Source organism: Ambystoma mexicanum, chromosome 6p, assembly GCF_040938575.1.
Source record: "Ambystoma mexicanum isolate Mex_15411 chromosome 6p, UKY_AmexF1_1, whole genome shotgun sequence".
Classification (NCBI taxonomy): Eukaryota; Metazoa; Chordata; class Amphibia; order Caudata; family Ambystomatidae; genus Ambystoma; species Ambystoma mexicanum.
Window position 1 is genome coordinate 1,421,636,358 of NC_090935.1, and position 18,307 is coordinate 1,421,654,664.

Genomic DNA, 18,307 nt, shown 5'->3' on the forward strand with positions numbered 1-18,307 from the left:
TAGACGCTCTGTAGTCTCGCTTCTACCCTTGTTGCTCTTTTCTCTCCATTTGCCTTTTCCCAGTCCCGGCTCCTCCGGTACCTTTGCGCTCTACCTTGGTTTCGCTTGAGCCAGCAGCTCCGCCTGGATTTTGCTCCTTGCAGCTTCCGCGGTCTGCTCTGCTCTCACTCTCTCTCTAACAGCGTCTCGCCACTGTCCCTTGTGCTTCACTTGTCTTGTGGCTTCCCACTGCAGTTTCTCCCTCATCTCTCCCTTGCTTGGATTCCTTTTTCCCTATGTGCGTCTTTCTCTGTATATTCCTTACCTACCAGTGCCTTACCTGGGTTTGTGGATTCACCCTACTGCATCCTGGGTACTGCAGTCCTGCTTCTGTCTTCCATTCATACGAAGCATTGTACGGCTCCTTCACAGAACGCTTACCTTTTTTGGAATCTACTTCCTACGCCTGATTCCTTGGAAACCATCTGTTCAGAGAAGACAAGCCTACCAGATCCTTTGTTGGTCAAGAATGCCTGCACCATGGTTTTTCTGCCTTTCGGCTTTTACCTGAATTGGGGTTGGCTTACCGGTGTCCCACTGCTGGGCAAATTGCTTCATCAGCAAAGTGGCCTCCGGGGGAGCTCGCCCTTATCTCTTCCAGAAGAAGAGCAAGAGTAAGAGATCAACACTCCAACGAAGAACGAAGAGTCCCCGGAGGAATCCACAGGAGACACAGGTGAGGAGACAGAGGAAGAGACCCACAGTAGTTCACCAGAGATAGTTCTAGAATCTGAGAAAACGAGAGAGCGATCCCAGAAGGTCTGCTACCGTATTGGAAGGTCAATGACGAGATCGCACAAATGGAAGGCCTAGTAATGAGAGGCGACCAAGTAACTCTCCCAAGAGGCATCCGAAAAGTGATACGATGTATAGCTCATGCAAGTAATCTAGGCAGCAATATGACACGACGCAGAATGCGCGATGCATACAGGTGGCCCGGAATGGATCAAGAAGTGAGGGCAATGATCGAGAGATGTCATGAATGCGCAAAACAGCGACAAACGGCTAAAAGTGAGGCAAGCACACGATACCCACAGAAATTCCAGCCGGCGTGAGGCATAAAATAGGGCTAGACTTCATTGGCCCGTAGTCCGGTATGTCGAGCAACAGCAAATACGGGGTAGTCATGGTGGACTATCTTTCCAAGTGGGTGGAAGTTGACTGTGTGCCGAACATCACCACAGGAACAGTCATTGAGTGCCCTCTTCCATCTTCCAAAGAGAAGAACTCCCTAAAGATATTGTGACAGACAATGGAGTTCAGTTTGTTTCCAGAGACATGGAAAGCTTTCTCAAGGAGCACAATATCCAGCAATTGAGAGCAAGCCTGTAACACCCACAAGCCAACAGGCTGGTAGGAAGGGAGAACTGATTTGTTAAAGGAGCCTTACAACTGGCATGTACATAGGGGGACCAGACGTCCTGGTTTTCCCGGGACAGTCCGGGGAAATCACCTTCCGTCCTGGGGTCCCGGGAGTTTTTTCATTTTAGAAACCCCATCCGGGGTTTGCATGGTTGGGTGGCTACAGTAATTAAAATCGTAATTATTTTTCACAACACTTACAGAATTTTGAAGTTGGAGGGTTGGCTCGAACCCCTAACCTTTCAGGTACAAGCCACAACACTTACTGACTATGCCACAGAGACTTACGTGGAAATCGTTGTACAGCAAGCCATGTAATATCAATCAGAGCTAACGCTTGTTTTGAATTAACATGCCAAGATTCACAGACAAAACTGCACAAATGATATGTTGTTGGTCATCCTGGTTTTTCGTTTTGGAAATCTGGTCACCCTACATGTACATCAGGCATGAATCCTGCAAGACCGTCAAAGAGGCCGTGGCGGCGCATCGCTTGACGCCAAATACCATTACAGGCGCATCTCCATTTCAGATGTTAAGAGGGAGAAGGGCCGCATCCACACTGGTACCACCGTGGCTACACAAGGTCAGACAGAACGACATCGACATGAGCGAGATTGTGTTCAGATTACAGAAGAGCAAAGAGATCATGAAATCTCAGAGTGACAAACACAGAGCAGCATATCGCAGGGAGGTCAACGAAAGGGACCTGGTGAAGATTTGCCTGCCCCGCAAGGACACTTTAATGGGCTCCAAATACAGCCAAGCCATAGAAACCACACGGAAAGGCACCAACCATGTATATACCAGTGATGGGTAAAGGTGAAACCCTGAAAGGGTGGCTGTGTACAAAAAAAGTTTGTTGACAGCCCGCCCCTCTACGGGAATAGGAGATGGCAATGACCCATGGGAATTAGCCAACAGCCCTCAACAGCAAGAGACGGATGTCAGGGAAGAAGAAAACCAAAGTGAGGGTATCCCCATGAGCGCCACACTCCATGATAGGGAACCACACCGAGAAGCAACCTCAAAAGACCAAACCCCAAGCAACACATCCTGCATAACCACCCATTCCCGCAACGCAGCCATTGACCAGAACCGACACCAACGTGATAGAAGGAAGCCAACCAGTTTCAGACTTCATCATGGACTAGGACCAAGCTTTTCCAATGAAATGAGGTGCATGAAGTCCTACCATGTGAGACTACCCGTGGGAAACGCGCAACAGCCAGGAAACCTGGCACAGTTGGAGCGAGGCACCAGGACAGCCAGGCCTCGGCGTTCCTCCCTGATAAGGGAATCAGCCCTTGAACCCAAGTCTGCTCCACAGGCAGATCCGTTCAACTGCAGAGGGCAATTCCATGGCTGAGACAAGCCTGTGGGAGCTCTAGCAGGCAGGGGATGTAAATACCATCCACTGTACATCCAGTGCAGTGAAGCTAACTGCACTGTTCTATCTGGACTGAACTGCGTGTATCACACTCTGTTCTGGACAAACACCACTCTACCCTGTTTATGCAAGGTGTCAGAATAAACCCCTATGTGTTCATTGGGGGCCACCACAGTACGTCTCCCGATTTCCCTGACGAAATCTCCCTCTCCCCATGTCCATCGGAAGGTTAGCATAATAAGCTTTAAACTAGCATAATGCTCTCCTCCTGTCTTGCCAGAGAATGAAGAGGGAGAACAATGTACACACTTTGATTCAATTGTTCATACTGGAGGGATAATGCTCGCTCCCTGCGCTATTCTAGGCTGGGTAATCTTCATTTTTTTTAAATTGTTTGCTGCAAGAGAAAGAGGAAGTGGAGGATAAGGGAGAGCAGTTATGAGGCACCTTGGACTGCGATTGGCGAGTGTATACTACTACTACAAGCCCGTTTGAACAGTTACATATGATTTGCACTGTACTTGGTAGTAGACACAGAGAAAGGACAGTCACTGGGCAAAAGTTTGCTGTGAAAAACGACATGTTGGAATGTCCTGTGGATAATCTGGGTGATGAGCAGATGGCTATGTTATAACCACTGCAGGGAAGCGTTACCTTTTAAATTGAACGCGGGCCAGAATAATAGGCTTCTCTGTTTGCTTTGCGACATAGTGTCCGGGAATCGTTGAAAGGCAGACTCGCTCTCTATGGGAAATACACCGCTTATTGTGAAGGGAGATGGGTGGGGCACTAATTATTAACTGTTGCGAGCACAACTATTTGGAAGCTAGCAGTCACTATGTTTGGGGTTGCGTGCTTAGCACAAGGACAGCTTATGGTAGGCAGCGGGCGACGACAGAAGTGTTTTTGATACGTCAGCGCAATAATTGAGTGCATACTATGGGAGTATCTTACTAAAATATTACACCAGCTTTGCGATAAATTGAGGTTCTTGCATGACATCAAAATGTGGACAAAGGACTAATGCAGCAAAAAAACATGGTCATGCGCATGCATCGCCCCGCAGTTGTACCACATCATGCTCTCTACCTCGCCATTACATGGCGGACCCGGGAGCCGGAGGTTCCGTGAGGGGAGAAGTCCCTCTTTGCTGTCTACAACTTCCAGAAGCCGTGCGGCGGGGGCGGGCACTTGGGTGCCACGTTGAGCAGCTGGACGTGGAAGCGCCGTTCTGAGGTGCACCGGGAGGAGCAGCGCAGTAGTACAGTTGCTGTCGTCCTTGGACATCACGAGCAGGTGAGTGTCCAGTTTTTCGAACCCGCGACCGGTGGTCTCCAGGATTGGACGGGCTGGGCAGGCAGCCAGTGTCATCCAGATCTGTTTTTTTTTGTGCAGACGAGAAAAGGAGATTCCAGGAAGTAATGAGCAACAGAAACCTAGTGCCACTATTAGTGAGAGGCAGGTCCCTCTGTATTAGTGCAGGTGCTGATTGCAGACTCTGGCTTATCTGCTCCTTTGACACCTCGCACCCCATGGGTCTCTGTCTCTCCGAGGGGCTCGTTAACTTTGTACATTGCAATCGGCACGTATAGGCTCATCATTTCGCCCCAAATGTATAGAGCGTATTCGCCTGCTGCACATCAGATTGCGCGAGTGTAGTATCATATCGTTTGTGTCAAAAACGTTTTTTTCAAAATGCCGAATTAGCTACTATCAGATCGACCACAGAACAGTGGCCAGTTCTGTCGTTGTAAAGTGCATAGATTGTAGCTCGAAGGTGTAAAGAGATATGTATTGTCACAGCCTTAAACTCAGTCTGTTTGAGCAGGCAATATGATGCCTAAAGCAGTGCACGATTTTTTTTCGCACAAATTTAACTGCTAATCCGATCCACCTACTCCTTCACCACAGTCCTAAATCCAGAGAAAAACACCCTTCAGTCCATCTACATTGTGCACTCTCATCCCTTCCGTTACTGTTGACGGGCATTATAATAAAGAAACATGTTGTGTTCTAACAAAGCACTTGCTTGGATTGCGAATCTTATCACAGGTTCGCAGAACACTTAACAGAAATATACTGCCCACCTCTCGACATCAATGAATCGGCCACGCCACCAATAAACCCGTCATCAACTTTTAAGCTCTCATTTCAGTTGTCTGCCGGAAGGCACCACTGTTGTAGCATTTTTCAGATACACCTTTAGCACACTAGCGTTCCAAGAACAGGTACAGATGCAACTATTAGATATGAGGGTTCACTGGGACGAACAGTGTGCACGGGTACTAAAAATAGTGACCCACGCTCATGAATAGCCTTCCGTGGCTATGCAACAAACGGTATGAGTAATGCCTCGGGAGAGAGCGCAGTTCTGGAATGGTGCATTTTAAAGTACATTGAGTCATGGACTGCCAGCTGCATAGTGCAGTAGATCAGACTACGCCAATAAGACGTCCCATATTGACATGTTATTATACTAACCCTTCATGCATTCTTCTTTTTGCATGCCTGAACCTGGTGAAACAGTATCTTTTCAATGCCTCGTCCCATATCCCGCACCCTTGTTTGAGACTAATAGTTTCGGTGCCCTGTCGCGTGCTCTGTCGCGTTGACTTCATGTACTTTACTATCGTATGCATGGTTTAAAGTTCACGCCACCTCCCTGCCCGCAAATGTGTGCAGAGTCTTCGAACGATCCAGTTCAGGCTCGGTGTAACCGCAGCATTAATAGAAAGCACAAAGAGCAAAGTGTTGGCCATGGTATTAGTCAGGCCCATAACCTGTACAGGTAACGCTTTCCTTGTTTTCTATCTTCTCCAGAATGCGCCGTTTGCTTCATTAGTTTTTGGTGCTTACCTGTTAATGTCCCAGGGACAGTAATCAAAGCCCACCTTGCAACGCAGGTTTTTCTTTTTTTGATTTGTGTGTAGTTTGTAAGCTCCCCCTGAACACGCATGCAGTTAAGTACCTGATTTATAGAGATGAAGCAAAGGAATAGTTTGGCTTCTTGTCTATGTGCATCTTGTTTTTTTGTTGTCCAGTCACGCATTCTTCTCTAGGCTTAATTGGGTTAGTGCCTCCAAGCCTTGTCAAAGTTTGTTCATAAAGATGACTTGCATGAAACATAACCCTGGCATAATTCATAATATCGGCTGCAAATATAAGTGATTGTTTCTCTCCACGTCACAGTTTTCGTATGGGCACCCTTCATTTTGTCTAATGTATTTTGTATCCCTGGCAAATGTAGTGGTATAGTGAGCTCAGTGACTTTGGATTTCTGTGAGTAGCCTAATATGCTGTGAGATGTTGAAGACAGAGTCCTGTACTTTTCTTTTACAATGGAAAGCTAACTTGTCTGTTGTCCCCAACAGTGACAGAACACGAAAACAAACATTTTCCTGCTATTTGTCTGTCAATTGGAGCTACTGATTGCCTTAACTTTGTGTATGCACATATGTAGTTTGTGTTTTATTTATATACCGCTTTAAGTAGGATCAAACGGTGTACATAGTGATTCATGTTCAAAAACAAGGACAAAAATATTAGAGAGAAAGAAGGTGGATAGGGAGAAGCTGGTTAAAGACTGAAGAGGCAGAGAGTTCCAGTGCTTAGGGGCCAGGAGGGAGAAAGAAGGAAACGAGAGGGCGCACAGGGTGGGCTGGGGTGAGGAACAGTTAGTAGAAAGATGCACTGTGAGCGAAGAGCCTGCAGAGGAGAATAGAAAGACGCCATTGAAGAGAGTTGCTATGAAGGCATTGCAAGACAAGACATACGAAATTAAAAAGAAGACGATCGTCAAAAGACAACCACTGAACGTGGTGCGGGACAGGGGAGTCCCTGGGGGAGAGAGAGAACAAAGGGTACAAATGGAGGTGGAATAAATGGAGCGAAGAGGGGCAAGACGATATGGTGGCAGACCCAGGAGTAGACGGGAGCAATAGAAAAAAAGAGGGAAGACTAAAGAAGTGATCAGGAGTTTGGAGGCATGGAAAGTAAGAAACTTGCGCGCCCTCCCAATGTCAAAAGCTGGTAGCGACAGGAGCGAGAGAGGGGAAATGAGAGACGACAGAGATGAGTTGCTAGAATCGGAAAAAGAAAGGAAACATTGGGAGTCATCAGCATACAAATGACAAGAGAAACCATGTGTAGAGATGATAGCCCCACTTCATGTACTCATGCGCTGTGTAAACACTTTTTGTATAACGTACACATCTGGCCATTTTGCCAGCACTGCATAACTTCGTATAATTTACAGCCAGGCTATTGAAACAAAAACATGTAAAAAAAAAAAAAAAAATGAAGGCTCCGCATCACAGACCATACAGATCCCTCACTGCACATTTCTTCTCGTGTATAGAAATGTTCCCAGTTCTTTTATTGCCTGGTCGCATTTGGTCCTTGCTTCTTCTATCTTTTCTAACCAGCGCTGCAAGCTTGGCAGGCCGCCTTTTGTCTCGGTTGCTTGTTGTCTTTGAGATGTAGTGCCATGTGTTTGAGATTCTGGTGTGGCGTCCCCATCTATGCTTTGTTTCTATCACGTTGACTTTGGATCCTAACGTACATTGACAGTGGCACTTCACACATTGAGAAAAAGGCAGCAGAACTATATAGCCCCAAATAGGGGTGAGTATCAATTGTTTATACAATAGGGAATTAACTCAAACTATTTTTCACAGATTAACATAGCTATTTGTATACTGGGATCGAAATACTTCAAAATGTGATGACGAGCAGATATCTAACTTTTAGCAAGATAAATCTTCAAACCTGAAGTGGCCGGTTGTTTAGCACAGTATTCTTTAGTTGAATACTTATGCAGACTAACTGCAATACTAATGGTGAGTGTAGTGTACTCTTTGTTGTACTTCCTCAGTCCACCGCAGCGACAGGTGCAGGTATGGGGGGGCTCAAGACGGGATAAACTTGGGTCAGGATATTACCAGGAACGGAGCTCCGAAATCAGGTAGCCATGTGCGTGGCTGCTCAGCAGCGCCCCCCCCCCCATTCCCCCAGAGGTAGGCCATTCAAAAGCATTCTAAAACAGTTGGTTTATATTATGTCCTGTAGGTAAAATAGGTTTAGTGAATAACACCGCTTGCAGGGTGCATATTGGACAGCCATGTCTCCATGACCACCAGTCTGGCTTCAGAGCATCCAGAGGCACAGAAACTGCTCTCTTGAGCACCTGTGATGACCTGCTCTTATATCTGGATTCCAACTCTCCCTCTGTTCTTATCCTTCTCGATTTTTCCTCTGCCACGGTCAACCATACCATCCTCATAAATCGGCTCCATGATACTCTTGGCATCACTGACCAGTGTACAACTTGGCCCTTTCCTCTCTTCCACCTCACTCTCTACCTGTGGCGTCCCTCAGGGCTATGTCCTATCGCGATGGCTCTTCAATATCTACCTTGCCCCTCTGGCCTACTTGATATCCACCTTCTCTCCCTGCTTCCAGTGCTATGCTGATGACACATAGCGCTCCTTTAAGCTTCCCTCTTCTACCTAATCTCTCAAACCTGACTGACTGCTATTCAGGCATGGTGCTCTGTTAATGATCTGTCTTAATGCCAGTAAGACTGAGATCGTTCTCATTGTAATGCCCCCCCCCCCCCCCCAAGCTTCTGTCTCACTCTCTGGCTGGAGCCCCTCACCCTTTTGTGAGTCAATTATCTGGGTCATCTTCGACTCCTCGCTCCTTCTCCCATCACATCATGGACCTTGCCTAGAAGTCCACCTTTCAGCTTCACCTCCTCAAAGGCATTCCACCTTTCCCCACCTTTCCCCAGGAGCTATATATCTCCAGTGCTCTGGTTCTCTCTCTAGGCTGGACTACTACAACATCCTCTCCCTCAATTTACTGCTTTCTTCCCTTCGCCCTCTTCAACTTATCCTGAATAGGGCTGTAAGACTTATCCTTGGCCTCAAGTCCAGGGACTGGATCTCTCCAGCCCTAAAATCGCTCCACTGTCTCCTGGTGACTGCAAGGATCAAATTCAAGGCCCTCTGCATCATCCACAAGGCTTTCTGGGACCTGGTACCCCACTACATCCAACCTTCTCTCCCTAAATACCTCCCTGCTATAGTCCTTTGGTCCTCTAGCTCCAACTCTCTGCTGATCAGATGTTTCGGCAAGCAGAGAATTAGGGGGGGGGCAGATCGCTCTCTTTGTCAGAAATCTCCCTCAGGAACGGCCTCTCAGACTCGGATCTCCTTAAGTTCCAGAAACTTCTCACAACTTTACTTTTCTTCTCCTCCTCCCCTTGCCCCCTCCCATGCCAATCCCCCCCCCCCAAACTCCCCGGCCACTGCGACTGGTCCCTTATGAGTCTTACTGGGGCCAGGCCCTCCTTGACCAGTCTACACCAGCACACCAATTTCAGCACTTGCCCTCGGGCACCCTTTCCAGACCATCCTGGGCCACCCCTGTCCCCGCACTTGCTAACCCCTACCCCTGATTTCCCCTGCACTTGCCTTCCTTGGACTCCCCTCATCACTTGCCCTTCCCATGGGCCCCGTGGGGCCCCTGCTTCCTGCACTCCCTCCTCCCCCTTGTACTTATTTTTGCTGCACTTGCATGGTCTGACTGTCACAAGGTCTAGTAGGTCTGCTTACTATTGTTTTTTTTCCTGCACTAACACCCCCCACGCCCCCTTCTTTTACTTGTGACGCCTGGAAACACTTGTCTATAGTCGCCATACAGATGCTAAATAAATAAAACATTATAGCAGTAGATCGCCCAGTGCAAGCCGGGAAAGCCTCATCCGTAAGGCAGGGGGCTACATCGGCTGCACCAGTTGTTGGCAGCAGGGGTACGTGGGGTTTAATCCTTCAGGATCGATGGTGGTTACAGTTGCGGGGACCTAACAATGAGTGAACCTAAGGGCAGCCTCACGGTAAACATTGGGGTTGTGGGGTATGGATGGACACTATAGTGTGATAGGTTTCACAGTACTTCTGTGTCCGCATGTAACAGGTTTTAGTAGAAGCAATGATTATGTGTGTATGTTGCAGATCTGGCACCTGCCACTGGAAGCGGCGGAAGTTATGTGCTCATTGGTGGTAGTGACAGAGGTGCCGGACCCATTTCACAGCCAGCAGGGCTGTACAGCGAAACAGCATTTTTCCGGTGCACAGCAGTGTCGGTGAAAGTCAAGTGGCAAAGGCGAATTTTGTAGAAGGGCTGGGACTTGCACGGATGTGTGCTTCTAGCACCTTGAAGCGTCTTTTGTGCTAGATGGAATTACAATAATCTCAGACCAAATAATCAGACAGACTCAAAGAGCGTGGCAAAATACTACTTTATTCTTATCTACCAGTTTTCCCTGCTCAGTTAAATATCAGGCTGATGCATGCTCACTCACAAGCAAACTTAGTTACAGGGAGTCTTGTACCCCAATATGCGTCATTTAGGACGTCTTTCTACGTGGCAGATTATAAAACCTATCAAGGGACTGGATTAGTTTAAGGGAAAATGTCTACATATGGAACATTTGATTAGTGCTTCATTGGCTACCCCTTATCTGTAGGGCACGCCTTGAACTACCTCTAAACCTGTATAATAATAATTATAGCGAACATAATGGAAGTGGATTGGTATATGCAACATGTATGTTAGGTTGCCCCTAACACACACTGATTGGTTGCCATGCTACCCCAACTTTGGACTGTTAGCTCTCTAGCAGCATGTGCGTGAAATGAAACTTAGGTGTTTGATTCCCGTCAGAATACTCCTCTGTTCCCAACTAGGCCTTCACCTCTCATCGGTCGGATATAAGCCAAAGTCTTCTGTCTGTAGTTGACCTTGTAGCCTGCTCTCTGTCCTGGAACATTCAAGGGAATGCAAGCCCACCATTTTCTCCGTCTGAGACTTTAGTGAATAGCCCTTGTCTTGACTTCTGAATCACGCGTGAAGAGACCACAAATTTGTCAATTTCAGCCTATTTACTGCTATTTGATTTAAACATGCAGGGTGCTGTTGCTCCTCTTGGCCTCTCGAGCCATGCTCACTCCATCTCATATGAGCTTTATACACTTAACTGTCAATTGCTTGGTTCTTGCAGACACTTTCATCTTTGTTAATCTAAGAGCAATGTGCCCTTTGTTCATTGCTTATCCTAGTTCACTTCCCTGGTGCCTTGCAAATATTCTTTAAAATAGCCTCCTTGATCCTCGACCAGCGTAGTCTTGCCGTTATTGTCTAAATTGGTATCTTTTCATTGTGTATTTCGTTTTTCCACACAGAGCTTTTCTGTCTTTCTGGATTCTACACCCTCGATCCGTTTCGGAGGTAGCTTGGTTGAATTCGACATGAGCTAGTGCCCATTTTCCTATTATGGCAGCCCTTGCCATGTTATATATTCCTCTATAGCAAGCCTCTATATGTTTACTTTCTACCTTACGTTATTGCGTATTTACATTATTGACCAGTAAGTTACTTAATCTTCTTTGTATTCAGTGTTATGTACATGTTTCTCTTGATGCTTCAGTTACATTGTTGCTTTTAAGTATTTTCATATTGTTTCAATGTAGGTTCATATATCCTTTTTATGACATGCATTTTTGCCTTAGTTGGATTCAATGTAAGGTTTCATGTTGTCCATAGGCTTATGCCGACATCTGTCCATGCGGCATCCTTCCACACTTTCAGTGCGAGCTTACATTCTGTATGGCTGTAGGAGTGGATAGCGTCTCTCATGTACTCCATGCATTTTTGGAACAATACACAGGACTCCATTTACTGCTGTTTCAATATGACTATCGGTGAGGGTGTCGGAACTAGTGTGAAAGCATCCACCTGCTCTTCTACAGATGAATAGAAAGCCAGCAAAGTAACGAAGAAGGTGGTGGAGGCAAAGATGAGTAGGGACAATAACGTGTAAGGCGGTCAGATCGGAAGTATGTATTGGCCAATACCTTCCATTATTGTGGAAGCGAGCGTCGTATGAGCTAGGGAATGACTGGATAGAGATGTCATGTTGTAGACAAGTACAGCCGTAGTTAACATGGGGGCAGATAGGCATGATGCTCCGAGGCGCTTTGTGCCTGGACAGGCCCAGACGGGCAAGGGCAGGCCCTTAAAGGTGGCCCTTCGAGGGGGATGGCTTTGTCTGCCAGCTCCCCGTGCAGGATGCAGTCATACTGAGAGCACTGGTAATTGATTGAACCTGATTCCTATGGAAATGACCTGCATGAAACCCAAAAGTAATGTTATAAGTTTGAGGAGTCCATATCCTACTTGAACTTCCCCCGATGTACATGCTGCATTTACTGACACTGGATCTGAACCTCCAATAAACAAGACGGTTGCTCTGTACTTCAGTTCCAGCAGTAGTTGTTCCTTTCAGAGTAGCGTCATCATCATTGGATCCTCAGCGCTCCTTGCTTGAAGGCCCTCAAAAGCTGCACCAGACATGCTGCTTGACTATCAGAATGCAGGAACTGTGGTCTGTTGACCTCTTCCTCTTGCAGAGACTCGACTGTTGGCAAACCAGTTGTCGGAAATTGCAGAAACCGCATTGTGAGGGTCCAGTACTCCAACTGCCTTTTATGAAATGCACCAGAGTGATCCCAAAGCTAAATCTATAACATTAGGCCTATCTTTAACATTGGATCCTATTCTCACCGTTGTGGATTGCATAGCACCAGGCCACAATCCCGTTCAGCCAATCAGAAGACAGTCCAACTGTTTCACTATTTCCTGTAAGAGACTGTATCCCAGTTGATCCAGTACAATTCCAAAGATAGCCCTGCAATAAAAACGGTCAATTCTGTTCCCCAAGACAGTTGTCTGACCTTTGACATTGTGGATGGGTCTAACAAGCCAGGCCAGAGATTAAGAACTCGAGTTAGTCACCGATAGTTTTACTTTCTTTTATGACGATATGAAATAGACTTTCCGAATACCGCCCCACAGTGTACAATGCTTTAGTCATTAAATACTGTATTACCTTTTCATTGTTCTCTGCTTCCTGAGAGTTGGCCTTGATTCATTGACCACAGCTACCCTCAAGATAGCCAAGGGAAGCTTAAATAATTCCTGTTGGCCTGGGTTTAGGACAGCACCCCCAACACTTATTTGGGATATTCTTTAAAAGTGCCACAGCAATGAATGTCTGATTTTCAGCTGCACAGATGGTGCATATGAAATACACATGGATATAATGAATGGGGAGGGTAGTGGCGAACAGTGTCATCTATTTAGTGTTGTGAGGGACAATTAATTCCACTTAAAAACGATGATAAGACCACAGCATGCATGCATGCATGGATGTGCATCTCCTTGCTCCAATCCATGGTCCGCTGGCAGGCATTGCCCTAACCTAAAAAGCGTCTCTGCATTTTTCCAAACCAAGAAGAAAGATGATGCACAAGTTTATCTAGAATAATTCTGTAAAGCAATTTTCGACTGGCAAAGCCTAAATGCAAAACCTATGCAGTGCTTTATACTAACGTTTTCACTTGAGATTCCACGGTGGCAGCTGTAAAAAATGCGGGGGACAGAAAACAAAAGCTGGGTGCCTTTAAAACGCAGCAAAACATTAAAAAAAGAAACCAACACAAATCCGAGACTGCACCCAATTTGGCTCCCATTACCGAGGCATCTGGAATATAATGGCTGCAAAATTATGTGTAGTCTCGGATTTGTGCAGTTGCTGTCATCCTATGCAAAGTGCGGCCTCAAAGCGCATCTAATCCCAGTTAATGCGTTGCGTGTATGGTGAAGCCACCTTGTGTAAGGTACATGATCCCTGTGTGCAAGTTCTGTCATGAAATGCCAAGTCCAATCTTAAATGCCCGTGTAATGTGAGGTCCCAGTCGGCTATTCCGTCCACTACCACTGTGGCATTTACATACATGCCAACATTCTGTGACCAAAAATCTGTAGGAACCTTAAAGTTTCAAAAATATTGGAAAAAAAAATCGGTATTTGTTGCCACTAAATCCGTAGGCGTAGGACTGCTTAAAAAGTGCTATCCTACCGCCTAAATCGGTAGGGTTGGCAAGTATGTTAAGCAGGTGCCGGAGAGAGGGGTGCTACGTTGTGCAGCTATGCTGAAGAAATAGCATATTGCACTTGCAGGCGGGTGGAAGTGGCGCAAGCTCACACCTGCCAGAACTCATTAGGAGGAGTAGCTTGCCATTGTTCCAGCAGCTCGCCCCAGCATGTCGATGACTGGCACCCGGGAGCTGAGGTACGGTCTAACTGCTGCCTGTAAGAACACACCACACCAAGCAGCAGCTTGGACACATCCCCACTGAAGAACTTTCCTCGGATTATCTGTACTTGCACACCCTGCAACCATGGCTGAACAGGCTGCTAAATCCAGGCCAAAAAAAGCAAAACCATTTTTCAAATTTTATTTATTTTTTTTAATCTGCATTTGTTGCCACTAAATGAGTAGGCGGTAGGACCGCTTAAAAAGCGGTATCCAGCCGCCTAAATCGGTGGGGTTGGCACGTATGCATTTAGTTTGTGATTACTCTTAATTCCTGTCACCAACCAACGTGGCTCTTGCTCAAGGCACTAACCACATGCTCTGCAGTTATGGATGACTCTCGTTTTGAGATATTTAGCTTCTGTTCGCAGTTTAATCTTTCTAAATACGTCAGTATGCACACAGATCACCGGCCCATAGGCGTGTAATGCCAATGGTTAGATAACCATTTTGCCATTAAGGGACCGAATGCCTTTGCTTTTTAAGAATAAGTAATGTTCTTGTGGCATTGGGGCCATCGAGGACTTAACTCACTTTTTGTTATTCTGTAAAATGTTGTTGGACCGAAGAAGGGTGTGGCTGCACTGCCAATGTATCCATAACATCAGGTCAGTCTCGGATGCAATGCAGTTTATTTGGTTTTGTACCGAGAGTTGCTCTGTATCTGACTTTTGTGGCTATGTTAACTCCTCTTTTAAATGTTTCGGTACGCATTTTTAACGTAGTTTTAAATTCGAAATGTAAACTTAATGAAGCTCATCAATCTGTAAGTACATTCTTAATGGTTGCTCACTTTTAATTTATTTGTATTTTGCATACGTCAATGTGTGGTTGTAATTTATTTGTAAATTGCTAAAGCCAAATAAAGTATTACTATAGCACACACCACACATAATGAGTGCATTGGCAATGCCAAACTGACACAGTGCATTTGGGAACCTTGTCCCTTCCCTAGACCTTCAGCAGAGTTTAGGAAGACCAAGTGGGTACAAAAGTAAATGGTGTTTACTTTTGTTTGTCCACTGCATTCCTCAGAACACTGCTTCCCAAAGCTCATATGATGGGCATGATTTCTGTTTTGCTTTACTTGGTAATCAGGTGGCTCCTAAATCAATTTTAGTAGCACATAATTGAGAAACTGCCTCAAATGCGACCAAATGGTGGCAATATAGAGCACTGGCATTTTCCATGGAATGAGGCAAAAGGTGTATAATGTGTATATAAGTCCAGACTGGAAACCATTCTAAGAAGCCATGTTTTAGCACCTGTCTCAGCGCTGCGTCTGGCATAACCTAAATGCATGAAGACATATAGTGCAACTAGGAAGGATTTTTTTTTTTTGTGTTGTATACTTGCAGCAGCCATTGTCTGTGTTGATTTCAAAGTGTAGATGATCTCTGTGATATATATATTTTTATTACAAAGTGCAGCCGTAGCTCGATAGTAGTGAAACTCTGTACAGGGTAGGGGTAGCCAGTGTTTGGGCTGGCATCTTTTAACAGTAGTGCAGTACTGTGAGTTGCGTTCTGTGTGTCCTTTGGGATTAGTCCTTGGTCAGTTGTTGAAAAAAGGCATGTTTTGAAAAAATTGTGAAATTGGAGAATTGCGGGGGCTTTCCAAGCCAAGACTGACGTAGAGTTCCACAGGGTGGTGGGTTCGTGTCTAGAAAAGGATTATTTGTGGGTCCTCTCTTTGCAGACAGGGTATTGATTTGAGTTGTGATTTGCTGTGCGAGGTGCGTGTTCCAGCAGGTACGCTGGTGTGGTACACGTGACTGCTTTGTAGAGGATACATGCTACAGTCTTGACCAGTATCCTAACCTGGGGAGGAAGCCAATGTAGTTCGTCCTAGGACTGGGGTGATTTGGTCAAATTCCCACACACCTGTAGTAATACATGCTGCAGCATGGTGGACTGCTTTTTAGGGAGCCACTTTAGTGACTGGGAACCCCATCAGGAATGCATTGCCCCAATCAATGTGCTAGACCACAAGTGCCTGCACTACGGTCCGTAAGTCCTGTGGCGTGATGAAGTGTTTTAGTTTGCGATGGGTGGAGATTTGGTTCCCGGCCCTTTGGGCCTTCTTGGCTGTGTTTCTGGAAGGACAGTGTGCTGTCAGTGGTCAAGCCTAAGGTTTTGCTGTATCTGAGAGTTGCAGATCAAATCATATTGAGCCGATGTTGGACACGTTGTTTAGTGGGGGGACCATTGAGGATGAATTCGGTCCTGGATTGGTTAAGTTTGAGGTAGGCAGTCGACATCCAGGACTGTATGATTGCTAGATAATTGCAGATACTACTGATTTCATACCACAAGTGGCACTTACATTCATTCTTGTACCTGCCAAACAAATGAGATGTCATTGAGCATCAGGTCGGAAAGTCTGCAAAGCCACCATGCAGGGAAGCTATCGGCAGTCGCGGAAATCTGAAATCTTTGATTCGCCAGATTGCCCTTTAAAGCATGTGCCCCGTCCTTAAATGGATCCAAAGACTGCTAGTGAAAGGCTGTCCCATGTTCGCCTGTGCTTTGGCTCTGTTAGTACAGTCCTGCTTTCAGGTCTGGAACAAGATTCCCACCCAAACTAGGTAGTCCTTGGTGGTGTGCAACATTTTAAGTACGTAGAGCCCTATTTTTCTCCTTACCCCTTGATGGTGCTCCAGCCCTTTGTGGTTCCTACTTCAATTGTATCTCGTGTTTGTGCATCCATGTTTGTGTTTTTTATTCTCCCAATGCAAATGTATATTTAGTGTCCCACTCTATTGCTTTCAGCAACCTGTGACTTCTGCAAACAAACACGTTAATTCTATTTTGTTTTTTAAACATTGAAAAAAGGAAATGGGCTGGTAGGAAATCTAAGTTGTACACTGATTTCCGTAACAGGAATTCCTGGTTCTGTGTGAAAATGCAGTCCTGTGAAAAAGTAGTTTTAAAAAATGTAGTCATTCAATACAAGCAATGTAAAGCGTGAAAATACTGCCAGTAATAAGGTAGCCAAAAAGGCTATTTTTAATAGACAAAAGTACAAGACTGTAACCCTAACAATGATCCAAACCACAAATTAAACCTCCACAATCGCCCTCCCTCCATTCCTAACCCTTACCCAAGCTCTAATTACAACCCTTTTCTACCCTGAACCCTTACCTAACGGAAAACAACAAATACATATAAAGTAAACAGTCAACCTCCAACCCCATCACCAGCTTGTAACAAATTCCATAGCCGTTCCCCTAACCAAAATTCTTGCTGCAGTCCTAACATTAGCCTTACCCTAACAGCAGCTTTAAATCTTATCCTAATGCTTACTCTTCTCTAACGCATAGCTTTATCCTAACCCCTATTCTACACTATCACCAGCCTTCTCCAACCTCCCTATTTGTTACACTTACCATTACTCTGTTAGCCCCAGCTTTACCATAATCCTGACCATGACAATTTATCTAACTAACCAAACCCCAAACATGACATCACCAGCCCTCCCTGAACCACCTCACCTTAAACCTTTCCCCAATTCCAACCAAAATCATAACGCCTATGCTCACCCTAAACCAAACCAAGCAATCGTTTGTCAATGTGTTTGTCTTGGAATGAAAAAAGACAACGCAGCGCAAGACCAGTTCGAATCCTGTGCTTAGAAACCACTTGCTGGTATTAAGCGTATTTATAAAAGAACAATTATAATTATGACATTCACTCGCAGAGCAGCCCTGCATTTTGGCTACTTTTCAGCAGCTGCAATTTTTAACTCCTTTTTACTTCTACTTTTTCACTTAAGAGGTATTATTACCACGATTTGTTTCACTTACTACATTTTTGTTGACAACATTTTTACTGGATACCGAATTTTCTTGTTGTTTTGAAGTTACCCATCTACCACCACTGTGGTTTGTTTACCTTTTTCGTGGTACGGTCATTTGAAAAACCTAGTCAATCTGGTTTGGGAGATTTACCGAAACGCAGGCGAATTGCCAACGGGGCTGGGCAGGCAGGCTACTTGGCAGCTTAGAATCAAGTCTATAGATGCATGGATGATCTGGAATGTTTTACCTCTTAGTATTGTTTGGCTACTGCCTGTGTAAACCAATTGCTGTTGAAATTAGTGTTTTAAAAAATGCCCTGAATGCTTTTGCCGTTTAACTCTGAATGAGTTAATTAGGTGGCCCCTTCCCTTTTGGTTTAAGGCAAGGGTTGAAACTAGGTCCAGGGCCCGCCCTTTCTCCTTTTAATCGCCCCCACACCCCGATTTCCCCTATCCTTCTTTAAGGTTACTTGCTTTTCTTTCTTTGTGTCCAAGTC

At 45.6% G+C, this 18,307-nt stretch overlaps 1 protein-coding gene across 15 annotated transcripts in view; it reads left to right on the plus strand.

Moving 5' to 3' along the window:
- Window positions 1–3,956: 3,956 nt before the first annotated feature.
- SEC31A (SEC31 homolog A, COPII coat complex component) overlaps window positions 3,957–18,307 on the plus strand; it is a 998,112-nt gene continuing 983,761 nt past the window's right edge. For all 15 annotated transcript variants that reach the window (XM_069626136.1, XM_069626132.1, XM_069626133.1 and 12 more), the window contains exon 1: window positions 3,957–4,087. The gene's annotated coding sequence lies outside the window, so the exon portion shown is untranslated. The remainder of the gene's footprint in view (window positions 4,088–18,307) is intronic.